An 18,526-nucleotide genomic window follows, 5' to 3' on the forward strand; every position below is an offset into this window, starting at 1 on the left:
ATTCTATGCTTTTGGTAGATAACATATGTTTCTCAATGACTGAAAAGCAAAAACAGGGTCTGCCTGTGATCTGCTCATCCTACACTTTCCAAGCATTACTGGTGATCACTTCTGGTGATCACCGAAACATCTTTGCAGACACAGTTAACAACTCAAAATCAAATATTTATTGCGGTCATAGACCAGCGTAAGGAGGGTGAGGTATAGAGATTAAATGCTGTTAACAACTAATCTCTCTGTTGTGTTTTGTGTTCACTCTTTACCTTTCTTTTTATATCAGCAACAACAGCATTTTCCCAGTTGTTATGCACTGATAGAGTCTTTAGCATGTATTAAACAAGTTGCCAGGCTACTCCATAAACAGACCACATTCATATTTTAATATTTCTCCAGCTTTGCCATCTACATCTGCAGCTTTACCATTTTTCAACATTTTCACAGCATTGATGACTTTCTTTTTTTTAACTGATCCTTTGGGGATGCCAAAATATGCAGCATTCATGTCAGTTCTGCTCTTTGACATGTAGCTGTGATTCCCACAGGAATCTCTAAGAACTCCTTCCAGCTTTCCCTTAGTTTCACTCCAAATCTTTTCATTGTTTTTATTAATTCCACTGGCTTTATCCCCTCTTCATCTGCCCCCAAAACAAATTTTTATTTCCATCAAAATGACTGCATTTTCTTTGTGGAGAAACCGTCCCATGTCTTGTTTGTTTATATTCTTTGCAGCTATTTTTATTTCTGCAGACATCAGGAGGCATACAAGTTCTTGTAATAAATAACATACGAAAAATAAATGATGCAATATCTTTCTCTTACCAGCAATCATTCTCTTATATACCTTTCATCTTCTCATCCACACTGTCTTTCACCATATTCCACCAAGGAGACCTTTTCATGTGTCCCATTACGGTAGTGCTCCATAATTTAACTGTTTACACTCTATTCCAAGCATATTTCCATTCCTTCTGCTCAAAGTCAGAATTTTATCTATCTTCTCATTATTTTTTTTGTTCAAACAGGACTCACGCTCTCCCTACCTCCATTCTACTTCCATTCTCATTTCTCTCCTTCCACGTCTTTTTTTTTCTTAAGTCCCCCTCTTGAACCATCAAAAAATGGTCTGTCCCACATTCAGAATCTCTCATCTCTCATCTTTCATCGAACAAAAACATCAGTCAGGCTTTTTAGTTTTATATTCATTCCTTTCTTATGTGTCTACACGAGTAGGCTCAGCTTAAATTACCTATTCAAAACAAATCAACCCTTTTCTAAGAAGATACTCACCAAACAATCACCATTCTTACTCATTTCTGTACCTCTGAAAGGCCCAATTATTTTTTCTGTATTCTCTTGCAACCATCAGTTAATGTCACCTTGCACAACAATTTCCCCCTGAATCAGACTGGTTCAGAATGTGTAACGGGCATAATGTGGCACAGGTTTTCCCAAAACCCATCTCTGATTCTTCTATCACCATCCTGCGTAATCCCACAGAGTGCAGCTATCATCAACTTGTGGTTCTTCCTTTCATGTAGCTTCATAACCTAGATGACACCAATTTGTATTTTTTGATATACTGTTCGCTACTTCACAATAAGCCTACAACCTTCATTTCCACGCATGAATAACAATAACAACAATGTTTTAAACTTGTATGCTGCCCAACTCTCAACGACTCTGGGAGGCTCACAATGCAAATCAATAAAAGTTGGCAAGTGCGACAGGCCAGGTGGAATGAAGTGAGGGGTCTCGCTCTCCCTCGCCAAACACCTGGGCAAAGAGCCAGGTCTCCAGGCCCCTTTGAAGCACTTTTGGGGGGCCATCCGGGTCTCGCGGGGGGAGCCTCGTTCCAGAGGAGAGGCGCTGCTACAGAGCAGGTGCTCTTCCAGGGCTCTGAGATGCTCTGTTCACCAAATGAATTCGCATCATCGTGCCTGCTCCTTGAAAAGATTGGTGGCCTCTATCCTAAGCCACAAAACCATTTTTACTAACCACAGCGGCTAAACCAAATCAATCCACAGGGTTTAGCATGTAGCAGGAATTCAGACAGAGCCTTTTATGCTGGCTTGGGGCTCCCTATTCAGCTATTATGCGGTTTATTTGATTTGGGCTTACTGGAAATCGTGGCTTATGGCTTATAATAGGTCAGTCATAACATTGGGATCAGCTCAGACGTTTATCTAGCTTCAGTCTGCTTTAACCACCCCCTTTTACATTTTTATTATTGATCTTTCAGCCATTGTAACAGCCTCTTTGCTGAATGCTCGGCTGCTTCCACGCTGCTATTGCAAGGCCAAGCCATTCCCACCAAAGAGGAGGTTTCAGGTAAGTCTAGACCTCCCCAGGAGAATCCAGGGGGCACCAGACTGCCTCAAGGCATCGCAGTGAAGGGGCAAATCCTGAAGTCTGATTTTTGGTGCATCTGGCCCCAAAAGCGACTCTCAGCTGTTGGCAATATAAAATTACATATGAAATCCTATGTGACCCAGTTAATTAAGAGAGGCTCTAAAGAGGAGGCCGTGATGAAGTGTCTAGAGGAGCCCCATTTGGGGTGGCCTCTCCAGAACTTACTTTCAGAAATTTGGAGTGTTAACTCTCTCTTTGGTGGTTAGCCAATAAAGCTGACAAGGAGTTTGTTTAGCCTCCCCTAGTCCTGCCCTGACATGCTCATCTCTTCCTCTTGACCCAATTATGTGCATCATGTGAACAAGATCTGCGCATAGAGAAGTCCCATGCCACCTCACATAAGTGGCAATGAGATGGCCATTATGTGTAGGAAAGACCACTTACTCTGTCCAGAAGAAAGGGCTGTCAGTCTGATATAGTCCGCATTTTCTTGGAAGTCAATCCTGTTAATTCAGGGGAGAACATATCCCCGACTGCAGCTGCGCATCATAAAAGGACATTCGGCTGCACTGCATTCTGTTTTCCTGGGCCAAATGCAGAGTAGCGTGGCTAACTAGGTTGAGGAGGAGATACAGGAAGAACTACATTTTCCATCATCCTAGGCCTTGACGTTAACCGACAGCATAGTTTCAATCAACCGGTTGCCTGCAACATGAAGGCCAGGTTTAGACCCACCTCAGGGCATCACGAGAATTTGTGATACCCTAACCCAGAAACATTCTTGGGAATCCTGCTACATTTTTAAGCAGCTTTCCGTGAGTGACTGGCCCACCATCATTAGTGGGTGGAGGTGTTGGAAATTCATGGGAGGCCCCTCCATCTTAGAAAAGCCAGGTCCCATCCATGTATAAGAACTTCTTCTAATCTCCTCTGAATTAGTCACTACTATTAATGTTTCATAGCCTTAGGGGTTATAAATACACAGGTGATTTTCAAAGCAGGAATCAGATGAATGGCCTCTTTTACCTGTAAGGCATGTTCCCTCATGACCTGTGCAAGAAGAACAATCCTTGTGAAACAGCCCTTGTTGACTTGATGATTCCAGTTAAGGTAGCCCTTCAGTCATAAGCGTGATGGAAGACATGAGCGGGGAGGATTCTGGAATGGAGCTTCATGGTTGCCGGGAGGGGGAAAAGAGGTCCCAGGGAAAGCACCTTCTCAGCCCCCAGCCGGAGTGTGGGAAAGTCAAGAGAAGGAGACCGGCCCCTCCCTAAGGGCATCATGGTTTTAGTTGCTATCATGGGGGATTAGAGTTAGTCTGGTGAGATTCTGTCTAATAGGTGCACGCTAATAAAGTAACTGAGCTGATTCTGGACTGTCTCGCTGCTGTTGTGGCATAAGTGGCCCACAGCTTAATTTCAGAGGCTTTTTGTGAGTGATCAGATCTCTGACAGAAACCCCTCCGTTCCCCTTTTCTGCAGCCTGCTCTGTGAGGAGGAGGGCAAAAAGGAAAGGGAGCGCTGGAGAAGAAGGAGAATGTCTGATGGCCCTGCTTGCTTTTAGCTTTGTTCCCGTCCACTCTACAGCTGGCCTCCAACAGATTATTTGTGTGGGAAAGAGGCTCTCGAGAGAAAATGCCCCCGCCAAGAAAGCATTTGTGGCATTTAGGCACAACAGGTCATGACGGAGTTATCTGAGATAGCCAGCGTGATACAGTGGACGGATGTTAGACAAAGATTGGGGAAGGCCATGTTAAACATTCTATGCAACTGAAATTCATTTAAATTTTAGATATTATCACTTTTTTGTAATTTTAGATGATGTTATACTTTATATAATTTTAGTGTTTATTTTATAATTTAAATATAGACTGCATTCTGGACCTCACTCACAGATGCTAGGTTGCTTTATAAAAGTATTTTAACTTTGTCTTAAATTTTATTTTGTTTATTATCTATTAAGGTCTGTCTGTCTGTCTGTCTATCTATCTATCTAGATCACAGAGCACTCTACTTGTACTGGTCTACGACTGTAATAACAGTAAAATCAGTAGAAGCAGAAAGACCATCAGGAATACGTTGATGAGTCTGTCAGTGTTAAACACACTGGCCAATTACAGACATTTCAATTGTTTTCTCAGTATACATGAAGGCTGTTTATTTCTGTTTAAATGCAAAGGGAGAATTGCTTTCTTCCACTGCACGGCAACTCTCAGTTTCACTTCTGCAGTCTTTTATTGGAAGAGTTATTTTGAAGCTGTGCACCACGCGTTATGCAAATAATGCCTTCGGCTTGCTGTGCAATTATTAGTAGGTTAAACATGTGGGTAGCATCATCCTGGTGCGAACTAGCAATGATGTCGCTTCATTGGGCCTGTGTGCAGACAAAACAAAGGCGGTTGTCATCGGAATCAAACGGAGGTGCTTACTTGATGAAAAGGATGCCAGTAAGACTATACTGATTATCATTTCTGTAATATTTTTTAAAAATCTGTAGATCAAATACATCAGTACTTCCCAATTACTGTTGCATCTTCCTGTTGTGTGTGAATGTATATGTGTGTGTGTGTGTGTGTGTGTATATATATATACACACACACACAAATATATATACACACACACACATGCGCATGCACACACAGACACACATATATTTTTGTTTTCTTTGCATTTTTTTTTCAGTGAGGGAAAAGTTAAGTGGACAGTATGTCAGATTTCAAAGTACAGTAATGTCCAGTATGCGTATTTCACATATCAATTAAAGTTGCAAAACATAAATCTATTTTGAGCTCTGTTTCAAACCAGTATTTGTATTCAAAGTAATATTCTCAGTGAACTCAAGGAGTTTATTAGAAGGGGTATCTCATTTTTTAGCTAGGCATTTATTTATGAATAAATAGAAACGGTTTCTTTCCACATTATATATGAGATAAGAAATGGATTAGATGCTTTGATATGGGGTAGAGGGTTTTTTTCCCCAGAGACGGTGGTATTTCTGTAGTTTTATCCATAGAAGATGCTTCTTTGGCCATTGCTGTTCATCCTTTGTGTGCACTTAGGCTATGGGAAATGCAGCTAATTTGAGAATAACCTAAGCAAGCACGATGAAGATCGCACAAATAGTAAAGTAAGATTAAGATGAGAAAACTGCATCTGAATGTATCTTTCTAAAATTATGGGCATCGTGCAATGAGTAGGTTCGCTATTTGAATTTTGTCAAGCGCTGGCACATAGCAGTGACTTCAAAAGAATTTCACTATTGTCCATCACTATAGCATGTCAGCATTAACCATCAGACAACCCCAAATCTGGGGAAATATTAAGCACCCTCAGTGTTTGTTCTGAGGGGCCTTTGGGCAAGACTTCCTCGGTGGCTGAATCACCCATTAAGGCAAGATCAGTAAAGTGCAGCTTCAGAGTCTTTGCTGTTGCGACCTTGAATTTATGAGATGAGATGGTTCAGTGTATTGTGCTAATCGAGGATATGGTTAATTCAGTAAGTACAGTAACCATGTCTGGTGAGTGCAACACTACACTGAACCATAAACCAAGCAAGTTGGCCTTTTTTGCATAATACACTGAGCAAAATCAATGTATTCAATCAAGGTTAATTCCAGCCAAACTTGGCATGTTGCACAAATGCAGTGATTTAAGCATCCCATGCTAACCCAGTCTGTCCACCACGTTGCGGGTCATCCTCTTTTTCTCTTTCCTTCCACCTTTCCCAGCATGGGGGACTTCTCCAGAGATCACTTGATAAAGGCGATTGGAGTAGGGCCCTGGGGAGGGAGGGAGGCTGTGCAACCACAGGTATGGAAGCAGGCAGTCCAGATGTGCTTCAGGTGTCAGCGTAAGAGCTCATGGCTTCAGCTAAGTAGACAGACTCTGAACATAGTACAACACTGGAATTGCACCCTGTTGGCACAATTCAGTTGACAGTCACTTTGCCACAGGTGACTTTTCTGCAGGCCTTCAGTGGCATCCCCTGCTGAGTCCCCGCGCCTAAGGCCAGATCTGCTGGTTGTGCCTTGTGTTACATTTCCGTTGCCCTCTAGGCAGCTGGAAGGAGGTAAGAAACTACAGTTGTTGAGCGCCCGAGGACATCGTTCTTGTTAATGGTGCCCGCAGGACTTGGGGTCCCTCTTTCAAAGCCAAACGTGGTCTTCTGGCCACCTCCATCCTGGCTTGGCTGCCTGGGCAAAGAGCGAGAGATCCCACGGTGTAGCGGCAGAGCTGCCTTGGGCCTCAGACATCGCAGTGTGCTGGCTTGCTTTCCCTCGCTCAGCCTGCTTTTGTCCTTCACATTCTCTGTCCCTGATTTACATTTTCATACCATACATTATAAAGCCATGACATGCAAGGTCTGGGTTTGTGATATGGTAGAAAATGCCATCAGCACAAATTTATACGCAGAGTTGGTCGGTTGGTTTGGGAAGCATTTCTGCTGACTAGTCAGCATTTTCAGTCCAGGTGCCTGGCCAGAAACAGATCCAAGGTCTGGCTCCTTGGCCATCAGTTTTAACAGCAAGTTAATGTGAAGACTGAAAGATGCAGTCCCCATCTGAGTGAAACCCATTCGAGTTCTGCCCTGCACACCCAAACAACTAGCAAACGGTAGACAAGGGCATCTGTGACCTGGGAGAGATCCATTGTGGGCTTATAGGAGGACACGTCCTGCAGAAACAGTATTTTGTGCTAACACAATACAGAAGTTAGAGATGAAACTGCAGTTGGTTGTTTCAAAATCCATTTTGGGGTTTTGACCTTTACTGGTGACCCATTTTTGCAGTTGTAGATTTTTTAAACCGCGGGAAGGACCGTTGTTTCCCAAGCACAGACTGACTGCTAGATTTGGTTACTCGGGTCTGCAGGTTGGGCTTGGGAAGACGTATTTCTGAAATGAGCTACAGTCGGTTAACACAGATGGATCAGTGACCTGGCAAGGGCTATGAGAAAGGAGAACCGTGAATTCTGCTGTGCTTTGTGTTCAGTAATGATACGCTGGCCGGCTGACTCATCACGTTCAGCTATGGTTTGTGTAATAACGATCTAGTCAATAAACTCTGTCGAATGAAACGCAGTGGGTTGGGAGCACACTAATCTATAAAACCTGGTTTACTAATAATAACCAGAATGGCTAGATTCAAGACACACACAAAGGAATGCTACTGGATGATACGGTACCTCCTGAAGCTAGCCAACGAATGGAAAGTTATTTCTCAACAGGGTCTTGTAAAAATTGTTTCCATAGATTAAAGAACACTGATATCTGTATGCCATGCGTCTGAGAAAATGGGTTTTAGCCCATATCCCACAATAAAGATTGGTCTTCAGATTGCCATCACTTCTAAACATGGACAATCTATACATTCCGAACAGTTTGTTCAGACTTAAAAAAAAGTCTTAAAAAACGGTTGGTTTGTTTGTTTTTTTTGCTCTCATGCCAAAACATAAACAAAAAAGGGTGGCTTTTCTAAATATTGCACAATCTCAATGTCCCAGTGAGGGAACAACAGAGGGGGGGAAGGGGGAGGGGGAGGGGAGGGGAGGGGGAAGGAAGGGAGGAAAGAGGGAGGGAGGGAGGAAAGAGGGGAGGTTGGAAAAGAGGAAGGAAGGAAGGAGAGCGAGAGAGGCTGGAAGGAAGGAAGGAAGGAAAAGGGAGGGAGGAAAGAGGGGAGGTTGGAAAAGAGAAAGGAAGGAAGGAGAGCGAGAGAGGCTGGAAGGAAGGTAGGAAGGAATGAAAAGGGAGGGAGGAAAGAGGGGAGGTTGGAAAAGAGAAAGGAAGGAAGGAGAGCGAGAGAGGCTGGAAGGAAGGAAGGAAGGAAGGAAAAGGGAGGGAGGAAAGAGGGGAGGTTGGAAAAGAGAAAGGAAGGAAGGAGAGCGAGAGAGGCTGGAAGGAAGGAAGGAAGGAAGGAAAAGGGAGGGAGGAAAGAGGGGAGGTTGGAAAAGAGAAAGGAAGGAAGGAGAGCGAGAGAGGCTGGAAGGAAGGAAGGAAGGAAGGAAGGAAGGAAGGAAGGAAGGAAGGAAAAGGGAGGGAGGAAAGGGGAGGTTGGAAAAGAGAAAGGAAGGAAGGAGAGCGAGAGAGGCTGGAAAAAAGGGAAGGAAGGAAAGGAAGGAAGGAAGGACAAAGGAGGGAGGGAGGGAGGGAGAAGGGGAAGGAAGAGGAATGGAATGATTATTTATTTAGGCCTATTTAGACTTCATTTCAGCTAGGAGGGAAATGACAGTAATATAAATTTACATTCCTACGTTAAAAGGCTCTTACGTGGAAAGGTACAATTAGGGACATCATGTCATCAGGGTGCATGAGGGATGACGAGGGCTTTGTAAGAAACTACCAGATGCAGCAAACTCATCCTGGAAGGGACGTAAAGCCCCTGTTTTTTGCAGACCTCATTTGCCAAACACTTGTCCTAAAGAATGGATGTTGGCTTGAGGGCCTCTTTGGGCTTCTTCCAAACGACTAGTCTTAGCTTGCACAGGTGACAACGGGACACGCAATGACTCGAACGCAGTTCCAGCGGGCAGCCCTTAAAATAAAACGTGCATGGATTGCAAGTGCCCACCGGTGAAGAAGGCGGCCCTAATGTAGACTCTGCACGTGGCTGAAGAACGCAAGGGCAGGGGTTCGGCAGCTGGACGCAAGGCTGTGTGGCCTCCCCTGGAGATGGTCATGAGGGCCACGTAGGCAGAAGTTAACTTTTAAGGGAGCCGAAATTAGCCTTTAAGAGGCAAATTGCAGGGATGCAAAGAGGAAACCACCAGAGGCCGGCTAATTATCGGAAGGACCGGGCATCTGAACCGATGCCAGTGGGGTGATGAGGGGCAGAAGAAGGGGGTCCTTGGCAGAGGATGAACTTTGGCACTTCTGCTGAATTATAAGAGTAAAATCTCTGCCCCAAGGAGGGAAACTGATAATATAATGAGGCAAAAGTAATTAAATAAAAGAATATTATGGGATGCATAAGTACACGTGCATGTTCATTTGTGTGCACCAGTCACATGGCTTTTATGTTTAACTCCTTTGTTGTAAGTGATATAAAATGGCTGTTGCTTGGCTCGGCTGGGGCTGCTCAATTTGGACTTGAGTCCTGTGTGGGCCTCTGTGCTTCTGCGCAGAAATAAAACTCTTTGGATTTCAGTTTCCTCGACTCTGCACGAGTCGTTGGCTTATTGTGCCGGGTGAATTCGAACCCAGTGTTGGACTGGGCCAACAGGAGTCCAAAACCATCGGAATGGCCTCAGAGTCTGCGGCAATTATCCAAATGGGACAATTCCCAGCGGCTCTATTCGAGGTGAGAGCCAGTTTGGGCTTGTGGTCAAGGCCCCAGGCTAGAAACCAGGAGGCTGTGAGTTCTAGTCCTGCCTAGGCACAAAGCCAGCTGGGTGATCTTGGGCCAGTCACTTTCTCTCAGCCATAGGAAGGCGGGAAGGGCAAACCACCTCTGAAAAACCTTGCCAAGAAAACTGCAGGGACTTGTCCAGGCAGCCTCCGAAAATCAGGCACGATTGAACGGATTAAAAAAAAAAACTCCAGGTAGCCCCTCGTGTTCTGAATGTGGTATGAAGGAGGGAGACAGGGCTGCCTAAAGTCGAAACGGGGGCATGGACTTGTGCCACAGCACGTTGGTTAAAGTTTCTGCTCTTTCCCACAGCTTCCAGTTCTTTCCTGATCGAGGACAATTACAGATCAATACGGTTCAGGGCCATCTCACCAAAACTTCAACATCTCAGCTTTTCCAGGGAGGATGCCTAACGATGGGTTACGAGCGTGCGCTCAGTGCCTTTAAACAACACAGCAAAGACCCGGAGGTCCAACAGAACCAGTCTGCTCTACCTAAGAACGTTTTTCTCAGCGGTCAAGCCCCTTTCACAAACCAGCGAGATACGTACACCCCATAACTGCTTCCAAAGTCCAAAGAGCACTAACTTTAGCACGCTTCAACACTCTCCCCAGAGCAGTTTTGGAGGCCAGATTCAAAAAAGTCCCCCAGGAGCTGAGGCTGTGTCCCTATGGACACGGGGCTGTTGACACTGCAGTTCATGTCCTGCTGTACTGTCCCTCTACAGTAGCATTTCCCAACCTTGGCAGCTTTAAGATGCGTGGACTTCAACTCCCAGAATTCCCCAGCCAGCATGGCTGGCTGGGAAATTCTGGGAGTTGAAGTCCACGCATCTTAAAGCTGCCAAGGTTGGGAAACAGCGCTCTATAAGGACTCAGGGTCTTATAACTCCTCACCTGTAAAACACCCAGGAAATTCTGATCTTTTTTATGTACAGTTGTTGCTACGAGGACAGTAGGATTCCGTCTCCTTGAACGTCGCTAAATTTTGTTATACTGCCTGTAAACCTTAGGCAGACTCTGACTGTCCACTGACGAACCTACCCCCACTTGTCATATTTTACCTTGTTTTGTTTTTACTGCATTTTTATTTTTAATGTGTTTTTGTTTGCAGTTCTGGTCAGGGACCGTAATAAAAAACACCCATTCATCTTCGAGCTGCCAAGGCTGGAAAACAGAGACGCCAATGGAAGCAGCCCGCGGGAGGAGCAGCCTAAAGTTTTTGAGCGGGTTCGTTCCCCGACTGGGATCCAGCGCATGGGAGGGGAAGAGCTGAGCACCTGCCCGAGGGGGTCAAAATGGTCAAGATGGAGGGAGGGGCGAAGGACTGCAGGGGATGGACTGGCCAGCCGGTTTTTCCTCCTTTTTTTTAGCACTGTTTTTATTGCTTCTGCTTTGATTACTGTGTTAGCCGTCCAGAACAGTGGGCCAAATACATCTTCTAAATGATTGAGGTGGCAGCCACCGCCCTGCCACGGGAGCCCCACCGGTTTTTTACCTGCATCACGACACAGGTGGGGCTCCCATCGCAGGGCAGGGGCTGCCATCGTGACTTTTTGACCCCCATTCTGCAGCCCCCTCGCTGCCAGCACTGGCAGAGCCCCTCCTGCTCCAGCCTCCCCTTCGGCCCCACGGTTCGCACACACGTGTCGCTGCTCCTGCGTGGCAGGCTTAGAGTGCCCCAGGCGAGAGAGCGGAGTGTGGCCAAATGGGATTAGGTTGTGCCGCTGATCACCTGTTCCTCATCCAGCGCCGGGGGGGTGATTTCTTTGGCCCTGAAACAGAGAGGCCATTGCTGCTGCTGCTGCACCTCCCCGCGCGGCCCCACGACGCTCCATGACGTGGTTTGAACACTGACTCACTCTTCTAAGGCCACCGTTTTGGGAGCAGGCTGTCCTTGCGTCAACAGGGCCGTGACCCCCGGGAGCCAGCCAGGCGGTCTGAGTAAACAGCAGAAAGGCTGAACCATCAAAGGTTCACCGGCATTGGCTGGACCAGAGCATCGGTGCCTTGATTTGTTTTTCTCCTGCAGGAGATGTGAAGCACGTTAAAGATCTGTTTCAGATGAGTGTGGCGTTTCCTGCCATGTTGCTCTTTAAGAGGCCACGAGAGAAGGTTTTTTGGGGGGGGTGTTGTTGAACTGCAAGGATGGAGCTTGGAGAGGCCAGAAGAGAACTGGGGGGCTTGAACTGGAAGGGCAGGGCTCCTTTCCCAGAAACGGCCCCTCTGGCATCAGACTCCTATGAAAGCAGGGGGTCTGCAGAGGGGGGTGCAAAAAGTCCAGCGGCGGTTGTGACTGCAGGCAGAAAGAGGAGGGGGTTCAATTGTGCAGTTGCGGGCGCCATCTGGGCTTTTGTGGCCCCTCACCGTGCATGAAACACTAAACCAAGTGAGTGTCATTTCTGGCATGTCTTCCAAACATGGATGGCTGGTACAAGCCAGTATGACTTCATGTGTCATGAGGTCATCGTGCCAATGATGTGAATTGTATCATTTGCCAGTTCCCTAGTTCCCAACTTTTGCATGATGCTGTCATGATGGCACTGCCCACCCCCCCACACATGCCCACGCACCCAAACCTGTAGCTTCAGTCACTGCTGAGTTAAAAGGGAAGGTATTTTACTTGCCCAGTTCCCAAGCTTTGTCATCAGGGTGGCTCACAGAGTCACTCACACTGGAAAGGAGAATTGATGCAAGGCGTTGGTGCTTTGGCATAAAGTCGTGGGGAACAAAATCAGCTTCCCCCAGTCACTCCATCTCTGTGCCCCAGGCTTTCGGTTCTGTTTTAATGAAACTGAGCAGATCTAAGAGGAAATAAGAGCCCGCTACCCATCGCAAAGCTGTGATGATGTCCTTGATGTGCGCTCCCAGTATATAGCTGGAATTCCTTCCATCGTTTGATGCCAGAGAACTGGGTTACTCATGCCAAATGATGCAAATCTGCCCTTGGAGATCTTGCATCAGTTCCTCAACACTCCCTTCCCTCACCTTGACTTTGTTAGTGGCAAGATGGCATGCCTATAAAAAAGGGAAGGGTGTTGTAAACATGTCCCTGTTTTATAGATAGCAATGCCAAAGGGAAAGGTGTCTTGGCATTGATCCAATTAGACTATCTGTGCCAGTACATGGCGTAGATTGAGATTAATATTTTAGAATGCAATTATAGGCATACGTATTCAGAAGTAACCCTCTTGGAGTGTAAGTGACTCACCCTTAGTTAGATATGCATGTAGGTTGCAGCCACAATTAAGTGTGAAATCCAACAGAAGACAATCTTTGATATAGCGGCCGAACAGTTCCCAAGAACAAAGCTCACTTCACATTTTTTCATAGATCTCATACTCTGCCTTTTTCTGAAGCAAAAAAAAGCACCGAAAACTCTGTTGGCCTATTAGTAAAATTCCAGAATCAAGTATGGCTATCAAGACATTAACCAAACAACAACCCACTTTTCAAGTTCTTGTTTTATTTGTTTGCTGCCTTGGGAACTGTGGGCATTAAGAGTGCAGCTTAAGAGCAATACAATACGCTGAAATTTTCCAAGCGTTGGCCAGAAGGAGGATCTCGAGAGAAAGGGCTGCCCATTGATAGATCAGGTTTGCATAAGGAGGACACAACCTGACACCACAAGTCTTTAGAAACCCAGCGGTGCCTTCTGTTGGATTTGAAAAAAGGCAGGGAATCCCACCTTCCCTCAGTAGCATCAGCACGACATCATCACAGAGAAACCAGACAGGTGTCTAGCACCGCTCTGATATTTCTCCCTTCCTCTGCCGCCTTAGCAAAGATGGCCTTCAAGGTCCTCCTGCAACTCCTTGGATCCTACTGCGTTTCTTGCGAGCTCTTGCAGGCGCAACTGTTTCTCGGCCCCCTGCAAGGCTTCCCGAAGACCTGTGGCTCAAGACAAGAGAACATTAAGCAAACCATTTGGCAGAAACGATCTGGGGGCCCATTTCCTCTTGGTTAGGGATTTTGAGTTCTACCACAGATCCGAATGAGAGTGAATTCAGATATTTTCTGCAGGGTATCAATAACAGGTCAAATGAGAGCTGGAACAACCTTGCCCAAGTCGCCTTTCCCAGGAAAAGTCCATTGTGAGGGTTGCGCATCCTCATTCTGAACTTCAGGAGGGGCCCTTTCAATTTAGCTTTTTTATAGCACAGCTGGTTTCTTGGAAGGGCAAAAGTTTGTTTCTCAGTCCTCCTGCGGTTGACCATGAAACTAAGCAGCCGAGCCGTGCTAGGATGCTCAATAGTGGAGGCATCCACAGTGGGGGTCTTCTAGCTGGGCATAGCTGGACAGTAGACCACTGTATAAGAACACAGCTTTTTGTGTCATCTCCCCAGACACACAACTGGAAACCCTACCTGGTTTCTTTGAGAAAAACAGTTTTCTGGCCAAGCTAATCTCACCCATCTACCAACACAAGTGGAACAAGTTATTGGCTGTCTTCACACAACACACTAACCTATAGTTAACTAAACCACATTTTTCTCCGTTAACCAACCTCCTGATCTGCAGGATGCACTGAGCCGAAAATGAACCACAAGGCTGAGGTTCACGCATTAGAGAACCACTCGGTGGTTGGTTTGCAGTTCAACAGGGCGTATACCCAGGGTTTGCAATCCTGCCTTTTCATATCTCCCACCCCAGATTTCTCTCTCCATTTCCAGGATCCCCATCCCAAATGGAATTTTTGAAAAGTCTGCACCCTACAATTGTTAAGGTACATTCACTGTCCAACGTCTTCCCTGGTAGCTGAGAAAAACACAAACCGGTTTGCATGTAATAAATGCAGCAGCGAGACATGGTGAAATCTATCTATCTATCTATCTATCTATCTATCTATCTATCTATCTATCTATCTATCTATCTATCTATCTATCTATCTATCCATCTATCTATCCATCCATCCATCCATCCATCCATCCATCCACACTAGAAGCAGCAAGAGCAGCCGCATCTGGGTCTCTCGACAGTAGCGTTAATTCGTAGGGCCTGCAACCATGGAAAAGAAAAAGCTGATTAACATCGTGTGCTTGAGGAGGATGGAGAGAAGCTGGAGGCAGCCTGACTTGAATCCAGCGAGAGGAGATGGGGAGGGGGGACCGCACAGCCACTTTTGTTCCTGTCCTCCGGGCTCTTACGTCCCGGCTGGTGATAAAAATAGCAGCGCGTCTGTCGCTCCGTGGCAAGAGAGATCAATGTGAGTAATAACGGCTGCAAGGGCCAACATGAAATTTCTGCAGCTCGAACTCCAAGGGCTCGCGTACATGGAAACGAGAGAGGGAAGGACGGGGATCAATTCTGCCTGGATACGAAAGAGATGCTTAGCAATACGTCCCTTTTTCTGGTTCCCGATCTCAGGACTCCGACCTTACACCTTCCAGAAGCGTTCCCTCCCCCGGCCCCCCCGAGTCTGCTGAAAGGAGAATGCTCTATCTTGGTTTTTAAAAATGCTGACGGGACGCTGAATCATCCCTTGGTGTCGCCAGATGCCGTCCGTGTCAGCTCTGCCTGCGAGAAGCAGCACTTGCTGACTGAACGAGGCCGTCAGCGCAGGAGCCTCTCAGAGCCTGCATGGAGATCGGGGGGGGGGGGGGCACTTGCAGGGGGGAAACAGATCATCGGCGGGAGGCGGCAGAGCCGTCGCCTGCATCACGCTTCCCTTCCTGGATCCTGCCCTGAATCAGCAGGAAGACAGACCGGGGATGCTTTTATTAGCCCAATTAGGTGGAAATAAAACCAACTATAATTCACCATCTTCTGATAATGGCCGGGTACGGATGTCTCAAGAAAGTCATATTGACCTGTCCCACGCAGTACAATATATCGTGGATTATCGAATCAGCAAAAACCGGCTGGATTTACCCCAAGCCAACACAAATGATCACATTGACTGGGTTTACATGTCACATGGATTCCCAGTTTGACTAATCAGGGCTTATTGGATACGTGCAATTTGCTGAGTTCACACAGCATACTAAGCTGCAATGTCGCGAACCATTTTTATAGAGGTATGTAACCAAAGACCCACCACAGCGTACGGTCCCCAGAAACTTCAGATGTCACCCTAGAAACCTCCCAAATCTGGTCTCAAGTTGTAACTGTAACCTGACTGAAGGAAGATGTTATAAAAGTCATGATCAGAGACTAATCACATTAAGCGTATTAGTTACTCCAGTGACAGACCGATGTGGCCACTGTAAAGGTGAGGGGGGAGAGATGTGCTTTCATACCTGCAAGATTCTGTTCATGTAACTGTAGAATAAAGACAGAGCTAGTACCCCTGGGTGTGCTTCTTGTCTGGACTACCTCGCAAGGCTGACATCAACCCTAAGATTACATCTCTCCCCCAGTGATGGCATGGACTTATGAAGGCCAGGCTCAGGGAGATAAGCGTGTTCTTAGCCCCCGGCGGGAGCGTGGGAAGTTCAAGAAGATGAGGCTGGCACCTCCCTGAGGAATTCACGGTGTTGTGGCTGGCTGGCTTGGGAACTTGGGTTCAGTCTGGGGAGATTCTGTCTTGAGGTTGGAGCTAATAAACGCAACAGAACTGTACTTGCATTGTCTCTTGGAGTTCTTTGGGCTGAACCTGACACCCCCTCACCTTTACAGTCCAAAAACCAGGGAGGGTCCCTTCTGAGACGTTTGCCATGCCCCCATCGCTTCTGCGGGCTCAGCTGCCTCTGATCTGATGGGTGCCTAGTCTGCGACCCTTCTCCTGTCTCCCCAGGTCCTTCCCCCAGACCATTGCACCCTGTGAGGATGGAGATGATCAACGGCGGGCTGTTAGCTCAAGGCCCATCTCAGAAGACATGAAGCTTTTCTCCTACTTTCTACTGGTAACCATCAAGTGTCACTGCGGCTCCATTTGGTTTTTCCTTTATATTTTCCAATAGTTTGGGGAACAGACTGGCTTCAAGCACACAATCCACATTCATTGGGTTCAAGGAAGCATAACGTTTTGACTCCCAGGCTTGCAAAACTCACCCCCTGCAAGACCTCAAGCACACCTCCATGGCTGCACAGCAGGGCCCAACCCTTGGCTGACCTGCCAAGTATGCTACAGGTTGGGAAGAGGAAAATACACTCTGCCCCCAATCGTTTCTCTTGATTATACCGTCAGCCTTACTCCTGGGGCTCAGACTCCTGCAAGGAATGCCACTATCCCATGTCAGAAACAAAATCAGCCAGCCTAAAATAATGCCTTGATGACAAAAAGGCCTTATCCCCTTTCATCCCAAAGGAATTCCAATGCTCCTACCTTTTTTCATTCTTCTTGCTTAAAACCATGGCTTCTTACATGAGGTACATGATTACAGGTTCCTAATTTTTGTAACTGCTAGGCATCGTGAACACTTAAAACAGGTACAGAAAGCATGCATTTTTTTTTAGTAAAACTGGATTTCAGAGGAATTTCCAACCTAATTTACATGAAAGAGGGTCATAAATATTGACAACTTTTAAAACCCATTACAAGTAGTCCTCATTTAGCTACTGCCTTCGACAGTGACCGTTCGTACGATGGTGATGAAAAAGTCACTTTGGGACCAATCCTCGCATTTACAACCTTTGCAGGTCTGTAAAGCAAAGCTGAAGGAAGATCATAAGCACCATCATGGTTTCATTTAGCAGCTGTTTTGCTTAACAACCGAGTTGCCAATCCCAATTGTGGTCGCTAAATAAGGAGTACCTGTATGGGAAATATGAATATCAGGTCTTACTGCTTGGATCATCAGGAAGGCCCTAAGTCTTCATGAACATTAATAGTTTTCACAACCTGTTGGACAAACTTTTATTTGAGTGACCTGCTGATCTACTCTGAGGATCCTGCTCTCCACAGTGAATAGATTCAGTGATTTTGCAAATGCAGCCTAAACTGGAGAAATGCACTTTTGTTCTGCCCATCTTGGATTACTGGGGCTACCTTATTTCCTTGGAGTGAATCCAGATGGAATTAAATTGATTCTTTGGGAGGGGGAACCCACCCACACCGTCAGGGATGTATGTTTTCTGAACATGATAAATAATACATTGGTTTTTATTATGCTGTATTATTGTAATGCAATCTTCTTGTCCGACTCTTTTTCATTGTTCTGATCATTGATTGAATATATTTTTGTCTGTCTGCTGCTGCCAGGCCCAGCCCAAGAACAACAGGGAGACAGTCCAGCCAAGTTCAGTTCTTTCCTTGCTTATACCATATAGACAGAATCTTGCCAGACTAAATCTGTGTTACTCTAATCTAGCTGATTTACCCTGGGAGGTTCTAGGGAGCGGCTATCCTAAATCTCTTCCTCTTCCCACGCTCCTGCTCCGGACTGTGCTGCCTCTTGTCTGCCCACTTTCCCTCCTGGAATGCGCTCCCTCCTTCCATCACATCACCTCCCCCTTCGTAGATACACTCCATCACAGCTGCCCTCATACCATGAACTTGTCTTACCAAGAAAGAGGTTCCTTTTGGGTGGTTTCCTCATGCCCATCAGGACCTTCTCTTACTCAAGTGGATTTTTGCTCCATCCTTGTCAGGGCTTCAAGGTAGACCAGACCAAAGTCATGAATGCTAATCCTATTTTTATTACAAGGTTGCAATAACAGAACCTTGCAAGTCTGAATGTGATTCCCTCTCCCTCCCTTTCTCTTTGTGAGAACAAGGGAGGGTCAAGTCCCAAACGGCTTCTCAGGTTACAGTTCTGGCCTGAACTCAGATTTCTTTTGTTTGACCATTGTTTTGGTTGTGGCTCTTCCTCCTATTCCTCAAGGTCATTCCTTCTTCCCATTACAACCCTCCACCCTACAGTTCCCACCTGTCCCTTTGTAGTTCAGATTGACA

The sequence above is a fragment of the Python bivittatus genome, unplaced genomic scaffold (assembly GCF_059951505.1).
Source record: "Python bivittatus isolate LINGU-HERP-01145 unplaced genomic scaffold, Pbiv_v1 ctg000680_np1212, whole genome shotgun sequence".
NCBI classification, from domain to species: domain Eukaryota; kingdom Metazoa; phylum Chordata; class Lepidosauria; order Squamata; family Pythonidae; genus Python; species Python bivittatus.